Below are 20,324 nucleotides of genomic sequence, written 5' to 3'. Positions count from 1 at the left end.
CCAGAGGTCTTTGTTCTCACTTTCAACATATCTCTCAGGAAAATTTTTTTCTACAAGCCCACTCTTTGAGATCAGCTCATGTTCATATTAACCCCCCCCCCCCTTAGATTGTTATTTAATTAAAATAAACAGAATACCATAAACTTTTATTTTCTTGTTACAAGGAAATGAAGCAACTGTTCATCACTGGTCAGTGCTATGGGAGATGCAGAACTTCAAAAGCTCTTGGAGTCTTGGTGCTGAGGATGTTTCTTCCTCTGAGCTCCCCGAGGTACTGTGTATTTTTGAATTTACAATATTATAACAAATACTTTTCTGGAACTTTCTAGGAAAATTGTTATTAATTCGCCTTCCTGAGTTCTTGCCCCAAACCTGTCTAATCATTGGCACTTAGTATTAAATACTTATTAACTAAAGTATAAATTTAGGTCACTTATTTTATTTACTTATCTTTATTTTTTGCAAGTGGCCAAACTTTTTGCTTCTTTTCAGGAAAAAATAATAGTGGAGTAAGAGAGAGGAAAAGTGGAAGAAGGGAAAAAGGAATTGAAGTAGAGAGGAGTTAGTGCCAGCATGCTATATGGAAGCTAGTAAATATACTATCTTGCACAACCTCATAGCTCTCACAAATAACTACCACATTTTTCCGTGTATAAGACACTATTTTTTTTTCTAAAATAATTAGACTGAAAATCGAGGGCGTCATATACACGGAAGTTAGCTGAGGAGGGAGCCTTGCAGGTACATAGCTGCCCATACCTTGTCAAACAGGCTTCCTCCAATCACGAGCCTTATTATTACTGATGTCAACTGATGCTGTAATTGGAGGTGGAGGTGGAGAGTTGCAGATGCAACAGGGACTGGTGCGTTCTGAGCCCACAAGGATGTCAAAAAATAAAACGATAAATACCAGTAAGAGATTGTCTTACTCTGCAAAATTCAAATTGAATGTAATCTGCTTTTTTACTCTGCAAAAAAGCATGGAAGCAGAGCTTCAGAGAGATAATTTGGACCTACTTCCACTGAGTGTATGATCAGAGAGTTGGAAAACAGGAAGAAAAACTCCATAAGATCCAAAAAAGAAGAAGGCCTTAAGAGGAAAACCAGCAAATGGGCAAACTTGGAGCAGAGGCTTAAGACTTGGATTATGGAGCAGTGTCAGAGTGGCTTATGTGTGTCAACCAAGCTTATTCAATGTCAGGCAAGAATGTTTTTAAGAGAAATGAACATTGTTGATTTTACAGGAAAGGCAAAATGGTGCTTTACTTTCATGAGGAGAGAGAGGTTGGCCATGAGAACACGAGCAAAGTTAGCTCAGAAAATGCCACCAGTTTATGAGGATGATCTCACATATATAGATAGTGACTCAGAAGACAGCAGTGCTACAATAAAAGTTGAAGAAATTGATATGTCTGAAACTAATAGTGATGAAAAAGAGAGCATTAATGCAACAGAGGCTGATTAAAGTGATATGCTACATAACATCATGTAAACTTTACCTGCAGTAATTACTAACTAAGAAAGTGTTCTGTTTTATGTTTGAAATATTGGTTTGTTAATTTTGGGTTGGAAAAGTCGGGGGGAAGGGGCGTCTTATACATGGGGACATCTTATACACAGAAAAATACAGTATATTTTGTCATTTAAGAAATAATAAGAGGCAGAGAAAAGAAGGGGAAGCAAAAGGTAAATGGAGACTACAGATTTTCCAGGTGCAAATACGTCTGACATTTGTGGTTTTAATTATAATAAAACAAAATTAGCTTTATGTTGAAAAAATCTTTCTCCCAGCCAAACTCTGATTAATTGTGTTACTGCTGGTTTCAGGGGACTTGAAAAAATTATGGATGAGTCAATAGCCCATTTTCCCTCCTGGAAGGGTTTCCCATATTTTTCACGGTGGTTTTTAGTTACCAGAGTATGGGGTTAGGAATGTTATCCCAATTCCTGACCAGCACTTCACCTATCTATTGACAATTTACAATAGCCCAAACCCTATAGTTTATACTGGGAACATTTAGCTATTGGTTCCTGGAATTTTCTAAGTCACAGTTTTACAGCAAAAGTACTTTAGGAGAAAAATCATTGGTAATTGAGAGGTTGTCCACATGCCTCACATTAATCGAAGCTGTGTATTATGAGGACCACTGTGTAGAAATATGTCAGAGATCAGAATTCCATATCTGTATCTGCCACTTGCTAGCTATGCTGAGCAAGTTATTGAACTCCTTTGTTTTAAAAATATATATATATTTTTATTGATTTCAGGGAGGCAGGGAGAGGGAGAGAGAGATAGAAACATCAAGGAGGAGAGAGAATCATTGCTTGGCTGCCTCCTGTATGGCCTCTACTGGGGATCGATGCTCAACCACTGAGCCATGCCAGCTGGGCTAAACTTAGTATTTCAGTTCTTCACTTGTAAAATAGGGGTAATATTTACATCAGAGAAGTTATGAGGACTAAATGATAAAATACTAAAATTATTTTTGCAAATCTTTTCTCCTTGTCTGTGACTTCTCATTCTCTTGATATTATTATTTTTTGATTAGAAGTTTTTAATTTTAATGATGCCAGCTTATTAATTGAATATTTCATGGATTGTGCTTTTGGTGTTGTATCTAACAAGTAATTGCCAAACCCAAGGTCATCTAGATTTTCTCCTATGCTATTTTCGAGTTTTGCATTTTACATTTAGATTTGGGGTTCATTTTGAGTTAATTTGTTTGTGTAATGTCTGTTTTAGATTCACTTTTTTATTTTTTTGGTATATGGATGTTCAGTTGTTTCTTTTATTGTTGAAAAGACTATCTTTATTGTATTTCCTTTGTTCCCTTATCAAAGATTAGCCTACTATATTCATGTGAGACTATTTTAGGCCTCTTCTATTCTATCCTATTCTATTGGCTGGTTTGCCTATTATTTTGTAAACACCATTCTATCTTTTTTTTTTTTTTAATAAATCTTTATTGTTCAGATTATTACAATTGTTTCTCCTTCCACCCTCCCCTGCCATAGCTCCCCTCCACCTGGTCCCCACTTCACCCTCTGCCCTTACCTCCTTTCCCCTCAACCCCCTCATCCCTCCTGTCCTCATCCATAGGTATATGTTTTTTGTCCAGTCTCTTCCCATAACCTCCACACAGACACCCTTTTCCCCCTGAGAATTATCAATCCTCTCCCATTCTATGCCCCCGATTCTATTATATTCACCAGTTTATTCTGTTCCTCAGATTTTTAATTCAGTTGACTTTTATATTCACTTGTTGATAGATATGTATTTGTTGTTCATAATTTTTATCTCTACTTTTTTTCTTCTTTTTTCTCTTTTTAAAGAACACCTTTTAGCATTTCATATAATACCTGTTTGGTGGTCCCTTTTCCAATCTGGGACCTATTGAGGGGATTGGGCAGCCGGACATCTCTCTCACAATCCAGGACTGCTGGCTCCCAAACACTTGCCTGCCTGCCTGATTGCTCCTAACTGCTCTTGCCTGCCAGCCTGTTCACCCCCCAAACATTCCCCTGCCAGCCTGATCTACACCTAAATGCTCCTGCAGGCCTGATTGCCCATAACTGTCCTCCCCTGCAGGCCTGGTGGCCCCCAACTACCCTCCCCTGCAGGCCTGGTCACCCCAAACTACCCTTCCCTGCTGACCTGTTCACCCTCAATTGCCCTCCCTGGCAGGCCTGATATCTCTCCCCCCAACAGCCCTTCCCTGAAGGCCTGTTCCCACCCAACCACCCACCCCTGCAGGCCTGGTTTCCCCCAACTGCCCTCTCCTGCCACCACAGTCACCCCTAACTGCCCTCCTCTGCCGGCCTGGTCTCTCCTAACTGCTCTCTCCTGTTGGCCTAATTGCCCTGAACTGTTCTCCCCTGCAGGTCTGGTTCCTGCCAACTGCCCTCCCTTGTCATCCTAGGTCCCCCTCAACTGCTCTCCCCTGCAGGCCTGGGTCTCTCCCACCTGCCCTCTTCTGCTGGCCTCGTCACCCCTAACTTCCCTCCCATTCCAGCCTGGGTCCCCCTCCAACTGTCCCCTGCAGGCATAAGTCTTCCCCTCAACTGCCCATCCCTTCAGAACTGGGTTCCCCACAACTGTCCTCCCCTGCAGGCCTGTTCCCCACCAACTACTCTTCTTTGCAGACCTGGTCACTCTTAAATGCCTTCCCTTGCAGGCCTGAGTTCCCCCAACTGCCCTCTCCTGCAGGCTTGGTCATCCCCACTGTCCTCCCCTACAGGCCTGGTTCCCCTCAACTGCCCTCCTCTGCCTGCCTGGTCACCACTAACTTCCCTCCGCCAGCCTGGGTACCCCCAACTATCACCTGCAGTTCTGGATCACCCCCCTCCCAACTGCCTTCCCCTGCAGGCCTGAGTCCTTCCCAGTTGGCCTCTCCTACAGGCCTGTCACTCCTACCTGTCCTCCTTTGCAGGCATGTTCCCCCCCAACTGCTCTCCCTTGCTGGCCTGATCGCTCACAACTGCCCTCCTCTTCCAGCCTGGTCCCTCCCAACTGTCCTCCCTGCTGGCCATCTTATGGTGGCCATCTTGTGTCTACATGGGGCAGCCATCTTGTGTGTTTGAGCGATGGTCAATTTGCACATTATCTCCTAATTATATAGGATTGTCCTGGCTTTGAGCTTCCCCTTCATTCTTGTGTTTGGAGGACTTACACTTTCTTTTTTTTTCAGCTTTGCTATATTTTCAAACATAATTTTTAATCTAGCATGTCAAATTTTATTGCATTTATGTATAATGGTATAAAGGTATGCTAAAAAAATAAAAATCTACACTCTTTCTTATTAAAATGGCTACTGTTGCTTGGCTCATGTTGCTCAGTGGTTAAGCATTGACCTATGAACTAGGAGGTCACAGTTTGGTTCCTGATTAGAGCACATTCCTGGGTTGCAGGCTAATTCTCCATAGGGGACATGCAGGAGGCAGTGATCAATGATTCTCTCTCATCATTGATGTTTCTATCTTTCTCCCTTTCCCATTCTCTCTGAAATCTCTTTTGACTTCTTACTTTGTGCTACCAAATTCAATCATTATAACATCCCAACAAATTAACTATATTATTCATTTTACTTTTCAAATACAAAAAGTGGCTCAGAATAATCAACTACTAGGCTATAAGTCAAGCACCTAGTAAATAATAGAGTAGGCTTCTAAATCCAGTTCTCCTTGAATGTAAAGTCTGTACTTTATGCATTTTCTATGTTGTCTAGAAGCATAGCTTATCCCTCTTAAATACATACATCTACCAAATACCATTTTAAAGTTGCTTCAGAAGGATGGCTTTTGGGCTCTGAATTAAAAAAAAAAAATGATATGAAGACAAAATTTAATTTTTTAGAGCAATATGTTGTTGTTGTTGTTGTTTTTAACTATCAAAAGAAGGACTTAAAATATATCTCCAATTTATCATTGATTAGAATTGGATCATCTACTGGCATTTTCTATAGCTTTTTCAAAGTATTAGCAATTTGTTGCCACTTTCACTTTCAATTCCTTTTATGAATATTGTCATTGTATTGAATATTTGTAGTCTGATTACATGTTTTTCTAAAAACCTGACTTGCATTTTTCAAATGTAAATCTATTTTAATTCAGGATGTATCAGAACTTTAGGTCTTCAAATATTTTTAGATGTCAAATACATTTGTAATTTTTTAAAAAGATAATTTTCAGAGCATTAAATCATAACTGATATTCTCTATGGTTCAGTGTTTTTCCTTTGGAAATGTCCTTAGTAAACAAATATTGTCTGACAGCTTTGTAATTCCAGGAAAAAATAAATGAATGTGAAATTTTAAGTTTACTATTAGGGATGATATTTATTTATATATATATATATATATATATATATATATATATACACACACACACACACACACACACACACACACACATACATACACTAGAGGCCCAGTGCATGTAATTTGTGCACTGTTGGGGGGTGTCCCTCACCCTAGCCTGCACCTTCTCCAATCTGGGACCCCTCAGGGGATGTCTGACTGCCAGTTTAGGCCCAGAAGTCGGACATCCCTCTCAAAATCTGGGACCGCTGGCTCCTAAATGCTCACCTGCCTGGCTGCCTGATTACCCCTAACCATGCTGCCTGCCAGCCTGATAGCTCTCTAACCACTCCCCTGCTGGCCTGATTGATACTTAACTGCTCCCCTGCCAGCCCAATCACCCCCAACTGCCCACCCCTGCAGGACTGGTTACCCCCAACTGCCTTCCCCTGTCATCCATCTTGTGACAAGAGAGTGTAAGGGTCAATTTGCATATTATCTCCTTATTATATAGGATATTAACATTTTTTTAAATATATATTTTATTGATTTTGTACAGAGAGGAAGAGAGATAGAGAGTTAGAAACATCAATGAGAGAGAGTCATTGATCAGCTGCCTCTTGCACACCCCCTACGGGGGATATGCCCGCAACCAAGGTACATGCCCTTGACCCGAATCGAACCTGGGACCCTTCAGTCCCCAAGCCGATGCTCTATCCATTGAGCCAAACTGGTCTCGGCGTAGGATATTAACATTTTTAAAATTGTGAAAATCTTAAGTTAGTTGATGATGCTTGAATTGATGCTGAAATGTGAGTAGAGACATGGGAATTTATGTGTGATAGATGTGTGAGTATATAGCTATTTTGGCTCTGCTACCAGTTTTTTGTTGTCTTTTGTTTTTAAGCTTTTATTGATTTCAGGAAGGAAGGAGAGGGGAGAAAGATAGAAACATCAATGATGAGAGAGAATCATCAATGTGCTGCCTCCTGGAGATCAAGCCCCAAACCCGGGTATGTGTCTTTTTTAAAAAAAATATATTTTATTGATCTTTTACAGAGAGGAAGAGAGAGGGATAGAGAGTTAGAAACATTAATGAGAGAGAATCATTGATCAGCTGCCTCTTGCACACTCCCTATTGGGGATGTGCCCACAACCAAGGTATATGCCCTTGACCGGAAACGAACTCAGGACCTTTCAGTCCACAAGCCAACCCTCTAGCCACTGAGCCAAACCGGTTTCGGTGCGGGTATGTGTCTTGACCAGGAATGGAACTGTGACCTCCTGGTTCATGGGTCAGTGTTCAACACTGAGCCATACCAGCAGGGCTCTGCTACCAGTTTTGCCTCCAATTATTTCTATAATCTTAGTAAAACCATGTTACCCCCTTTGCTTCCCCACCCCCTGCAGTGAACTATCAATTCACAGCCTCTCTCCCATGATCAAACTATTCTGTTGCTTATTTTGAACTTGCTGCTACTTCCTAGTTTTATTTTTGATGATGAAAAACTTCGAATTGATAGTTTATCTATTCTTTTACTTATAGAAAAAGGGAGCTAGACTGATGGATAGGGTGATTCTGCTGTGGCTTTTCAAAGTGCTGAGTGGATTATAAGATTATAGTGTTAGGCATGAGAAGTTGATTTTAAATATAGGTTTTTGAGAATATTCTTGGAAGACAAAGTGTCCCTAGACCATATGTGTCCCATTGTATATTAGCCATCCTCTCTTTTTCCTTGCTACGAGTCCAATTTTATCTGTGGAGCAATATTAATCCCAAGCTTTTGTCTTGCTCAGATCACTGCTCTATGAAAATGACAGCTTAGACCTGAAGTAAGCGTAAAGCCTATACTAGTAGTGGCATTGGCTATCATCTAGCTCCTGACATCATGAGTTCTGAGGCCAGTTCTGGAACCATTTATCTCCAGATTGAGATAAATGGTTCCAGACTGAGAAAACTGGCACTGTGAGATAATTAAATGCCTTTAATTATTTTAGCCTCTTTTAGTTTGACATTTTGATATTTGTATCCAAATTCATCTCTAAACACACTGTGTATGGAAAATCCCAACTTCTTAATTGAATAAGTTTATGTTCACTTTGTTTTGTTTTTTTTGGCATTTTGAATAATGCATCATTGCTCTTTTAATTTAAATTCACTTGTTTGTAAATTGATCTAGGCATTGGAAAAAAATGGATTAGCAAATTGATTCACCTGGTACTGAGAGGGCAGGACAGGGTTAACTTCCTCCATTTTGTATAACTATGTCATTATGTAACATAGTGACATAGTTATACAAAATGGAGGAATCGGGGTCAGTGAATCCAGGTCAGTGAATCGGGGTCAGCCAAAGCAGTGACCTCACCACCCCTTTAAATCTATTGTTCTAGAGAAACCCGGCCTCTTCTTCTTCCACCATGCCGTTGTGTAGGTATGTAGGGGGGGTGAGCCGGGCTAGACTGTCATAAAAAAGACTCTTCTGCTTTTGCATCGGACTCTGCTCCCTGTTGGTCTTTGGGGATCATGAAATCTGGGCATAACAGTACTGAGTAGAGAGAAATGTGCCATTTTTGAACCATAGTTTGTTTGTTTGTTGTTTTTAATCCAATAACATAATCAGATTAAGAGTTTCTAGAGTGCATAGAGGACCTTGGATGAAATTTTGCTCAGAATAAATTGAAAAAGTTCAAATTGCAGTTAATTATTTTTTTTCTCAAATCTTTCTACTATTTAAAAAAATATTTTAAGTGTAAAAATTTGTTGAAATATACAGAGAATGCTCCAGAGCTGCAACATTTAATCAAGCTGTGGTTTGGTGAGGTTGTAGCCAATATTCATTTGCCTTTGAGGCAGTGTGTCTGGTCATTTAAATCCATGTGGATCATATCCCTCCCCCTAAGAAACCTGATTATGGAGATGAGCAATTGTGTTTGTCTGACAGCTATCTCTTTCGATTGGCTCGAAATGTCAATCACCAGGTCAGGTTTCACCAAAGAAGACTTGAGAACAATGAGAACTGGAATGGCCTTTGCATAGCTGGCACTATATGTAGGGTTGTTTTTTATACACAGGGAAGCAGGTGCAGCACTTCGTAAAGCATATCAGAGAAAATAAAAGCTTATTGGAGAGATGAAATCCTTTCTTAGGATCTGATTGATGTAGACCAAATAATTGACAGTACTTTGAACAAGTGTATTAGCAAAGACTAAGACATTTCTATAGTTCACAATAAGGAGGCAAAAAGCAAACATCCCAGCATAGACCATAGAGAAGCAAGAAACAGTACTCACAAAAGAGCATCTATATGGAAACAATACTGGCCTAGGGTCATCATATTATTTGTGAGAGGAAAGAGGAAACTGGCATCAGACTCCATAATATGTGCCTCATATTCTGTGCATATACTTCATAAGTGAAGTATAATTATCTCCGAAGAGTGTGGGTTCACTTTGTAGTAAGGGGAATGTAATTGTCACTATGGGGTGTGTATTTCAGCATTTCATATTCACAGAGCACCAAGAAAAAAATCCACTGGGTATGGTTTAAGGAGTTACCTGGGTTGCCTAAGGCTGATTTGTGGGGTATAAGATACTAAGTCTCACAGCCATTTTAAGAAATTTATCTTAAATCTCATTTCTATTGGCCTAAGTTTCTAGCTGTCTGCGACAATGCAGCTACACAGAGCAGCCCACTCCCTATGTTGTATTCATACTGTTAAACTTCTTCCTCTGCCACTTTAATATCCATTGGATAATGTGCCATTTATTTTATCATTAACTCATTCAACAAACACTTTTTGTGGACCTACGATATTATTATGGGTCTGGCTTTCAGTTATATGTTGTATGTCCAATGGACTCCATGGTCCAACGTGGGAGATAAAATGTGTAAGCATAGTCAGAAAAGCTTCTTAGAGGTAATAGCATTTAAACTTTACCGATAGACACAAGACACTGGGATGGTGGTGAGAGTAGGTACCGGGGATTAGGAGAGCCCAGGAGGAAGTCAATGGGGTTGGGGGAAAGGAGACATATGTACTATTATTTGTAATACCTTAAACAATAAAATAAAATAATTTTACTGGAATAATAAAAATAAATAAACTCGGATGGTGAGTTTATAAGGGGAACAAAAAGAAGAAAGGGTGCTGAGGAAAAGGGAGCAGTACTGGTGACAAGAACGGGGAGTTGGAAGTAGTTCTCTGGCTGTGGAGTGGACTGCCTGTGGAGGCTACAATGCTGGGATGGTGGGTTAGACCAGGCTCCTGAGGGGTGGCTTGTAGATGAGGTTGTGAGGTTTGGAATTTATCTTACAGGTGATGGAGAGTCTGCAAGCATTTGAGCAGGGAATAAACATATTTTTATTTGTGTTTTTAGAAAGCTGTCTCTGATGGCAGCATGAAGAACTGGAGCTGTGCCAAGCAGAAAAGTTAGGATTGTTTATAATTACCAAGACAAGATGAGGGCTTAAAGTAAGACAATGAAAATAAGGCTGCCCTCGCTGCCATCTCCTAGCTGCTAGGTCCTAGCATATCAGGCTGCAGGTAGTAAACAGAACATTGCTCTCCTCTCAACTGGACCAAGATTTCCTTAAATATAAGGATTGTATGTGTTTTATTTATCTTTGTATAATCAGTAATTTATGATCTATTACCCATCTGTTTTTGAATCAGAGAGGCTCAAGTTCAAATTCCATCTCTATAACTTAATAAATGGTCTTAGCTAAGTCATTTTTTATTCTCATCTGTAAAACGGGGATAATACTTTTGCAAAGTAAAGATAATTATGCAAAATACTGAACACATAAATGGATTTTATTACATGAAGTGATTATTATTCCTGAGACTTACAATTTAAGAAAATATAATATGCCATAATTAATTATTTTAAAACACTTTTTAAGTTTTCAATTATAGTATTACTCTGTATTGGTTTTAAATGTACAACAGTGGTTAGACAATTTTATCCTATATAATAAATGCCTAATATGCTAAGTGTCTGGTTGGCCAGCTGGCTGTTTAATCAATCAAAGTGTAATATGCTAGTGATATACTAAGGCTGCTCAACTGCTCACTATGATGTGCACTGACCATTAGGGGGCAGACAGTTGACTAGTCAACCAGTGACTATGACATGCACTGACTACCAGAGGGCAGATGCTCTGATCAGTAGGTTAGCTTGCTGCTGGGGTCTGGCCAACTGGGACTGAGCAAGATAGGCCAGACACACCCTGGAGCCCTCCCGCAATCCCTCCCTGCTAGCCAACCTCCTACATCCCTCCCTGACCCCAATTGTGCACTAGTGGGGTCCCTCAGCCAGGCCTGTGCCTTCTCGCAATCTGGGCTGAGGGATCCCCCTCCCCTGAGAGCATGAATTTCGTGCATCGGGCCTCTAGTATTTTATAAAGTGATCTCCCAATATTTCCAGTACCCTTCTGTCATCATACATATCAGTAGTTGTTAAACTGTTATTGACTATATTCCTTTGCTGTTCTTTACATCCCCATGACTATGTTGTAATTACAGGTTTGTACTTCTTCATCCCTTCAACTCTTTTACCCAGTCTCCCAAATAAGGCTCTAAATATGGTAAACTCTATGAACAAGGGAGAATGAATGATAGAGTATTTACAGAAAAGTCACTGCCCTTAACAGTATAATTCACTTGTGTCCAATTTTCTTTTGTATAAAATGCCTTTTATCTTCGTGTCCACCTACCAAAACTTTGCCTATCCCTCATTTTTAAATGCAGATGTCACTATCACTCTGTCTAGGTAAAGGGCTTTCTCCTTCCCCTGAGCCTCTGTGGCTCTTAGCATCTCTTTCCTATGGGTTGTCCTTCCTTAAACTGGGGAGATATTTAAGAACAAGCCTTGTCTACCTCATTGCTCTGTAACCTTAAGAGGTTTTTCTAAATCCTTTGTTTCATTTTCTTTTGTAGTATTATTCACAGAGTAGATATATGTTAAGTTAATATGAATGAATACAAGAATAAATAATCATTTCTGAGCAGAGAGCATAGGAGACCATTTAGCTGTCCTTAGGAATGGGTAAGATTCATTGGGGAGAGTTGGAGAAGGCATTTCAGAACTGGTGGAGTTACACAGTGCACAAATCTCCATCATGTAGGGCCAATTGCTGAGGAGGGAACTTGTAAGGTGTGTCTGATGAATGACAAGGAGCATGTTCCAGTGGGTAAAACTAGGAGGAAGGCATTTATATTAGTTGGGAAAGGTGAGGGTCATATTTGAAATGGATATAGAAGTGTTTGGATTCTATTGTCAAGATAAAATCTTGCAGGTGTGTGCAGAGTAGCGTGGGAGTGGAGAAAAATCGGAAGCCAGTCTCTTGGGATATTGCTTCTCTATGATGTCATGAAAGCTGGTGTGGTGGGAATAAAAATAAAGGGAAATGTGATAATGATAATGCAGCATTTCATAGGAATTGGTGTATGTGATTGCTTAGGTGAAAGTAAAAGACAGAGAAGTCGAATTCAGGATGATAGTGTCACCAGGAGATACAGGAAAACCTCCAGTAGATACTTGTTCAATGAAAGTGATCATTTCTGTTCCCATGGTTGATTTTGAAACCATCTTAGTAGAAATAAAAAAGTGATGGTGATCTTAGGAAAGAAATCAATGCTTGAACTGTAGTTTAAAAAATTTTCATATTGACATCATGGTTGGATTATAGAGAGCTAAATAATCTCAATTCATACACTTGGTTCTTTAGTGGGTGTGCTTGGGAATGTATTATTAATTGGGGTGGTGTAAAGTTGGAGCAACTAAAGCATTGTGATTATTCCAGAACCTTGTTCAAGCCTTTCTGTATGATTTTAGCCCTTCTATATGGTCATATGCAACTAGAGGTCCAGTGCACCCTCTCCAATATTGGACCCCTCAGAGGATGTCTGACTGCTGGTTTAGGCCCGATCCCTGGCAGTCAGACATCCCTCTCACAATCCTGGACTACTGGCTCCTAATCACTTACCTGCCTGCCTGCCTGATTCTCCCTAACTGCCAGCCTGATCTCCCCCAACTTCTTCCCTTGCTGGCCTGGTCACCATCAACTGCCTCCCCCTGCCCTCCCTCCCCCCTGCCTGCCTGGTCACCCCTCACAACACCCCTGCTGACCTGGTCGCCCCACACAGCCTGCTTGTTCAGTCCTTTGGTCATCCCTTATTAACACCCCCCTGCCGGCCTGGTTGCCCCATGCAGCCTGTTTTTCAGTCATTTGAATATCCCTCACTAAGCCTCCTCCTGGCCTGGTCATAGGCAGCCATCTTGTGAGGGCATGATGGTTAATTTGCATATCACCTCTTTATTATATAGGATAAATCCAGTTGGACCTTCCCATTTTACAAAGTCCAACTGAAATAAGAAGATAAAAAAATAATTTTTATTTCCACTTTATAGATGGGACTAACAAGGCTACTGAGAATCAGAAATTATTCTCAACTCCCTGGAAACTTAGCCTGCAGAATTCAAGTTTTCTACATATGAGGAAGATATATTACTTTGGGGTATTAAATTTTTTTAATATGGCTCTTATTTTAAGAATTAACTCCTCTCGCCTCTGTCTAGAGGACAGCACTCATTAGATGTATGTGGAAGGTAAAGTTCTCCTAATGAGCAGTTGCTTCAACAGAAATTTGCCTGAATAGTCTCTAACTCTAAACTTTAATTCTTAATCCCCATTAAATGTTATACATTATGCCTTTGATGCATAAAAACTATTTTTGGTCGTTTTATTTTAACATTGTGATTATAAATGAAATATTACATGAAATAGGGTCTATTAGCAAAAGAATATGGATTGGGAACTAATGCTGGAATTTTGAACAAATTATTCTTTCATTAGTAATTGAGAGAAGGCTTCAGTGATTTTAGCTTCTGAACATTGGGGAAACTTATTAAGAAAAAATAGGGAAATCCACTTGGGTCTCTTCTTTACTAGAGGGAGTCTGTTTATCTCTCAATAAACTTTGCTTTTGCTTAGAAACAAAAACCAAAAAAGCCCAGCTGGTGGTATTGCTCAGTGGTTGAGTGTTGGCCTATGAACCAAGAGGTTCAATTCCAGGTCAGAATACATGCCCGGGTTGTGGGTTCAAGCAGGAGGCAGCCAATTGATCTTATTGATGTTTCTATCTCTATCCCTGTCCCTTACTCTCTCTCTCAAATCAATTATAAAAACATACTTAAAAAATAAAATAAAATATTGAATCCAGTTGCATTTAGTTATATTTATTATGTCAATCTCATAGTTTTTGTTTGTTTTTTAATAAAGTTAAAAATTTATCATCTTACATTTTCCTCTAAGAATTTTTGTAAAACAAAAAGAAATTTTCAGATAATAAAACACATGAAAGTCACAATTCTTTTCTTGTGAGAAGGTTTTTATTTGATTATTTTTTGAAAAGGGTTTGAGATAGGTAGGTCAATTATAGAGCCTAAATTGAATTGAAGTTTCTTGCAGGACCTTTTCCTAGAAAAGACACGATAACAATAACCTGCCCTCCGCTCATAATATCTTCTTCTCCTCTTTTTCTTCGTCTTCTTCTTCTTCTGCTTCTTCTTCTTTTCTCTTCTTCGTCTTTTCTTCTCTTCTCTTCTGCTCTCCTTCTCTTCTCCTTCTCCTTCTCCTTCTCCTTCTCCTTCTCCTTCTCCTTCTCCTTCTCCTTCTCCTTCTCCTTCTCCTTCTCCTTCTCCTTCTCCTTCTCCTTCTCCTTCTCCTTCTCCTTCTTCTCCTTCTTCTCCTTCTTCTTCTTCTTCTTCTTCTTCTTCTTCTTCTTCTTCTTCTTCTTCTTCTTCTTCTCTCTCTCTCTCTCTCTCTCTCTTTCTCTCTCTCTCTCTCTCCCTCCCTCCCTCCCTCCCTCCCTCCCTCCCTCCCTCCCTCCCTCCCTCCTCTTTCTTGGGAGTGGGTTGGTGTCCATGTAAGAAAGGACCACATGCTTTTGAAGTTACTCACTGTGGAAAAGGGATGAAAAGTGTTTCATTTGAGAAACTTGATCCTTGCTCTTTTAACCAATGAAGAATATACTTGTGGGTACACTAGAGAATACCAGATCATCAGATCATATATTTGGATAAAACAGCTGTTTGTAGCAAGCAGACAATACTTCCTTTGCTCTTTTAACAATTTAGGTCAAGGTTGAGTGTGGTCAAGAACATTGTCCTGGGAGTCAGGTGACCTGGGGACAAATTCAGACCTAGGCCCTTAAACAAAGTTTCTCTTCGTCTCTCTGCTTCCGTGTTTGCTCCTCTGAACAGGGAAGTGGTTGGATTCAATGATCTATAGTCCTTTTTACTTTTTGAGATTTATGAAGTTATGGTTTCAGGAGAGCTGGATCACTTCAAAATGTTTCCTTTTCCATTAAAACTATAGCTGAGAAGCCATTTGTGTTTCAGAGCAAAGACCATGGACATTTCCATTTAGGAATCAGAGCAAACACTGTGGACATTTTCAGGTAAGGCACGTTTTAGTCTATGCTGAGAAATCTGTGCAGACAAAGCTGTTGACCCAGGCCATTGTAAACGTGGCTGCAACCTGCAGGAGGGAAATGGTTAGCTGAGAGGATTTTTCCAGATTCATTTGGTTATGTTTCATAGGTTTACAAACATGACTTTTAAACAACATATCACTGTTTGGAATCTGGGTTTATGTCTGGTAAAGAACACTGTCACTTTTAGCACACCTCCTTCATGTCTGAGATATGGTAAGCTGTCATCTCTCAGTGTTTGCTTTTCACACAGAAGCAGCTACTGGAATTTTGAAATGGGTCAAACTGCTTTTAACCTGGCTACTGTTATTCAATTTTATCAATTCTTCATTTTCTATTAGCAGAAAATCTGTTTCATGACTTCAATATCTAAAAGGTAGAAAGATCACAAAGCAGCCCCGTAGCAGATAAATATTGACTGAATCAAATACACATGCTGCTGAGGCTTAGAATGACTCACACTTTTGCTCTGGGACCAGCCAGGCCAGGAGACCGTGGGGGCTGTTCAGGCCTAACTTACCCTCTTGATTTATCTCACTCCCATGTGTTTTTTTTTTGTTTGTTTGTTTCATAAAATCTGCTTTCTATTAGATTGTTTTATCCCTTTAACCTTTTTAAATGACAATTAAGTCTATCCAGCCTGTCAATAGCATGTCATTTATTTGTTGCTACAGCTGAGCCTGACCTCCATTGATTTTATTGGAGTAATTTGCTGGAAATGATTTTTTAATGTTAGATTTATTACCGAGGCACTTCATTGTCAGGTAATTGGAGTAAATTGTAATTTTTCCCCAAAACAAATACAAGAGGCATAAGAAAAAGATATATTATTTTCAGGAAAGGGATATATTATTTTAAAGAGTTCGCTTTTACTGAGATAGAAACATATGTTATAACATGATGTCATACATTTGCTCACAAAGATTGTTTTGGAGTGGTACATACTTTTTATCCTTTTTGGTTTTTTTCTTAAGGATAGCTGAGGTGATGATCAGAGCTGGTAATAAACTACTACTCAAAAATGATGTTGCAATTAGATTAGATATTTACATAAATCTAGTAACTAACTACGACACCACTCCTTACATAATGAACCTCCCTCTTTTTATAAAACTGCAAGTTCAATTAAGAATAAACGGATGATACATAGCTAACCTTACCCTTTACACAGCATTATCTTATTCCCCCGGTATTGGTGTTTACAGAGTTTTATCATATTGTACTTTTGGATCTCCAAAACTTTCATTGTCTTCCCAGATGAAAATGAGCATTTCAATCCACAAGTGAGGCTTTCCTGGTATTTGTATATTTATTCCATTGATCTGTGAGATGGCTATACTCTTGCTATATGTATGCAGAACAGCAGACACTTGAGTTATGTATTTTATAGTTTGAAGAGTGTTTATGAATGTGTGATTCTTGCCTTGATGTGTTGTTTTGTCCTGATGTTAGAAGGGCCAGGCCAGCAAACCGATGCTCTTGTTTTTCTGGAAATGGATTCTTGCTTGAAATAAAGAAAAAGAACTTTCAAACTCAAGTTTAAATATTAGGAAACAAAACATGCTATTTTCACACTTCAAATAACAATGCCTTGTTGCACAGGAGAATTTCCTATATATTGGTACTAGTTAAAGGAAGGTGGAGCAGAACGAGAGCTTTATTCTTTAATGAGCATAACCTTTTTTTTTTTTTTTTTTTTTTTTACTCTCATGGGAGCAGAATCAAAACTAGTCATCTTGTAACCAATGGCAGAGAAAATTTTGGACCAAAATTCCCTAGAAACCTTTCCTAACTGCAGCAGTTTCTCCATTCATTCACAATTGGTTTGAAGCAAAAGGAAAATAAAGTGCACAATAGGATTTTAAGTGTCTTACACATGTTACACACGTAGAAGATCTGGAAATGATACTCCTGTTGTCATTTTATAAACAAAAATTATGACCATACAAGTGAATATTGGCACTATGATAGCTTCCATTCATGTTGCCAAATGCATTAGGTATTTTAGAGTGAATATTGGAATCAAGTTTAATGATCACATCACTAGGTTTTAAAAATTAAAACTTGCTGCATCTTGAAAGATGACAAGCTTAGGAATAATTGTTCAGCGGAGGTATTGTAGAATTTGCTTTAAAAACAGGAGCCTGATGTAATCATCTCTGAGTTAAGGGAATAACCAAGCAATGGTGTCCTCAATGGTTTGGATTCTGACATTCAATTTCAACTAAGTAGGGGAATTACTAGGGGAAAAACCACCCCCTGTAAGGACTTGAGGGGAAAACTTCTTGCTTTTAAATCGTCACCCTTCTTTCTTGTCTCTGTTCCTGTCACTATTATTGATATAAAGAATCCATCAACATATTTTTATGGGTGATTAAGAAAGGCTGACCTTTCTTTTTCAGGTACAAATAGGTAGTTCTTCAGAGGCTGTAGCTGAATGACAAGATAATTCAATCCATTTAATATTGAAGTGATGTTGATAGTATCATTCTTCTCATGTTGGATACAGGACAGAGCGGAGGCCCTTTCTGCCTCAGCCTGTTCTGCCCTGGGTGATGGATTTCTCCTCTGACTAATCGCTGTCACATTAACCCACACTATTTCATCCTTCAGAGCTGTCAAGATAATGACGATAATCCAAGTGGCTCATTGTAGGTAAAGGAAATTATATGAGCAAAGTAATATCATAAAACAGTGTTTAAATATTTTAATTTCATTTGTCAGGGCTGCCCCAACACTTCATTATACATATAACCATCTCTCATCAGTGGAATTAGTGCATTATTCATTACTGTTAATTATTTTCACATAATGGCTGCCCTGATATATTTAACCTCCACATTATATCTCAGATAATGGGTCTGTAAAATTGAATTGTGTGAAGAGTGGAGTTCTAAAGCTCATTTGCAGAACATCAAAGAACAAAGAAGAGGAAAAGAATTCTAAATGGGACATTTTGCCCAGCTGGGGCCAAACATTTATTTCTGTCTGATTTGCATACAGAAAATAGGTGGTGTAGAAGTGGCTTAATACTGTGTAGGCTGTCAGCTCCTATTATACAACCAATTAGGATTTGTGAATATCACACACATCTGAAACAACTGGAGAATTATAGCATGGAAAAATGGAACAGTTAAGAACATACTTTTATACCATATAGACAAAATGGAATTTCCTTTGAGGGATCATTTGTAGTGGAAAATAGGAGAGAGGGATGATGGGAAAGGATAAGGGGAAAGGGAAAGAGGGAGGGAGGAACTCACATAGAGAGAGAGAAAGAGAGAGAGAGAGAGAGAGAGAGAGGATATTTAATGAGTTTCAGATTAATTATATACTTTTATAAATAACTTTAATAATAGACACTAAGTGGTGAAAGCAAAGAATAACTTTAAAAATTCATTTTAGATTTTAGTCATTCATTTCCATCATGGCCAGTACAAAATTTATGTCTTATATTTATAGTAATATGTTCTCTGTAATATAAATACTTTCAACATTCATGCAAACAAATCATTGATTTAGACTCACTAACAACCTATGAATGGAGACTAAATTTTATAACACTTCAATTTTTTTATGACTGTGCAGTACTATTCTTTAACAGAGCATTTGACAAGCATAATGATCTCATTAGCAATGTCAAACACATCTGCATGCAAGTGTATTTTTCTTACTTATTTTCAGTGTTGTTAACTGATCCAAAAGTCTAACTAAAATCGCTAAATAGAATGAGTAAGAATCTCCTGATGGTGGGGCTTAGACATGTATCTATTTAAAAAGCTTTGCAATTGCCAAAACCGGTTTGGCTCAATGGATAGAGCGTCGGCCTGCGGACTGAAAGGTCCCGGGTTTGATTCCGGTCAAGGGCACGTGCCTTGGTTGCGGGCACATCCCCAATGGGGGTTGTTCAAGAGGCAGCTGGTCGATGTATCTCTCTCATAGACGTTTCTAACTCTCTATTCCTCTCTGTAAAAATCAATAAAATATATTTTAAAAATTTGATAAAAATAAATAAATAAATAAATAAATAAAATAAAATGAAAAGCTCTGCAATTAATTCCTGTGTTCAGAAGTGTGGCTCTAGAGGTTAGAGGAGTGGGTGGCTCATGACAGGTGCATAGCCTTCCTTCTTTGTTTTTTGAATGAACTCTCATTTGTAAGCACACACAGTAAGCTCTGCCTTGGGTGAGCTCATGATGGCAGCAGCTTTTCCTTCTTGGCTGTCTTCACTGTTATCACAAAGCCCAATGTAGAGAGTCACTCAGTAATTGCTTCTTAAATTTACTTTGCCTTTCTCATATTTTCACTGTTATAATTATAGTGAAATTAATGTCTTCAAACCTATAAATTTTCCCTCTTTAGGATTTTTCTTTAGGTCAAGTCTCATGAGTAGGATTCATAATTTTTATAACTTGGTACATTTTGTCAAGTGGATTTCTAAGAGTTGCACCAATTAATACTGCCATAACAATGTATAAATATAAGTTTTATTGCAACCTTGGCAGAATGGGCTATTAAAGTACAATTTTTGTTAAATGGCATCTCACTATTTTAGCATGCATTTTTTTCTTACTGTCCAAGTTGAACACTTCCCATTTTGATTTCTATTTGTATATGTGTGAATCATCTCTTACTTATCTTAGTCTTTTGGTTACCCATTGATTTCTTAGGATTTTTCTCACCAAACTGAATGATTTCTTTAAGTAATAAATGTATTATACTTGTATCTGTCTTATTTATTGCAAGTGTTGTTTACTCTTGCATTTTTTAGCCTTTTTATTTTTTTTTTATTTTTAAAATATATTTTATTGATTTTGTACAGAGAGGAAGGGAGAGAGATAGAGAGTTAGAAACATCGATGAGAGAGAGTCATTGATCAGCTGCCTCCTGCACACCCCCACTGGGGATATGCCTGCAACCAAGGTACATGCCTCTGACCGGAATCGAACCCGGGATCCTTCTGTCCCCAAGCCGATGCTCTATCCATTGAGCCAAACCGGTTTTGGCCATTTTTTAGCCTTTTTATAGTTGT

The sequence above is a fragment of the Pipistrellus kuhlii genome, unplaced genomic scaffold (genome assembly GCF_014108245.1).
Source record: "Pipistrellus kuhlii isolate mPipKuh1 unplaced genomic scaffold, mPipKuh1.p scaffold_m20_p_3, whole genome shotgun sequence".
Taxonomy (NCBI): domain Eukaryota; kingdom Metazoa; phylum Chordata; class Mammalia; order Chiroptera; family Vespertilionidae; genus Pipistrellus; species Pipistrellus kuhlii.
This window is presented reverse-complemented; position numbering follows the sequence as displayed.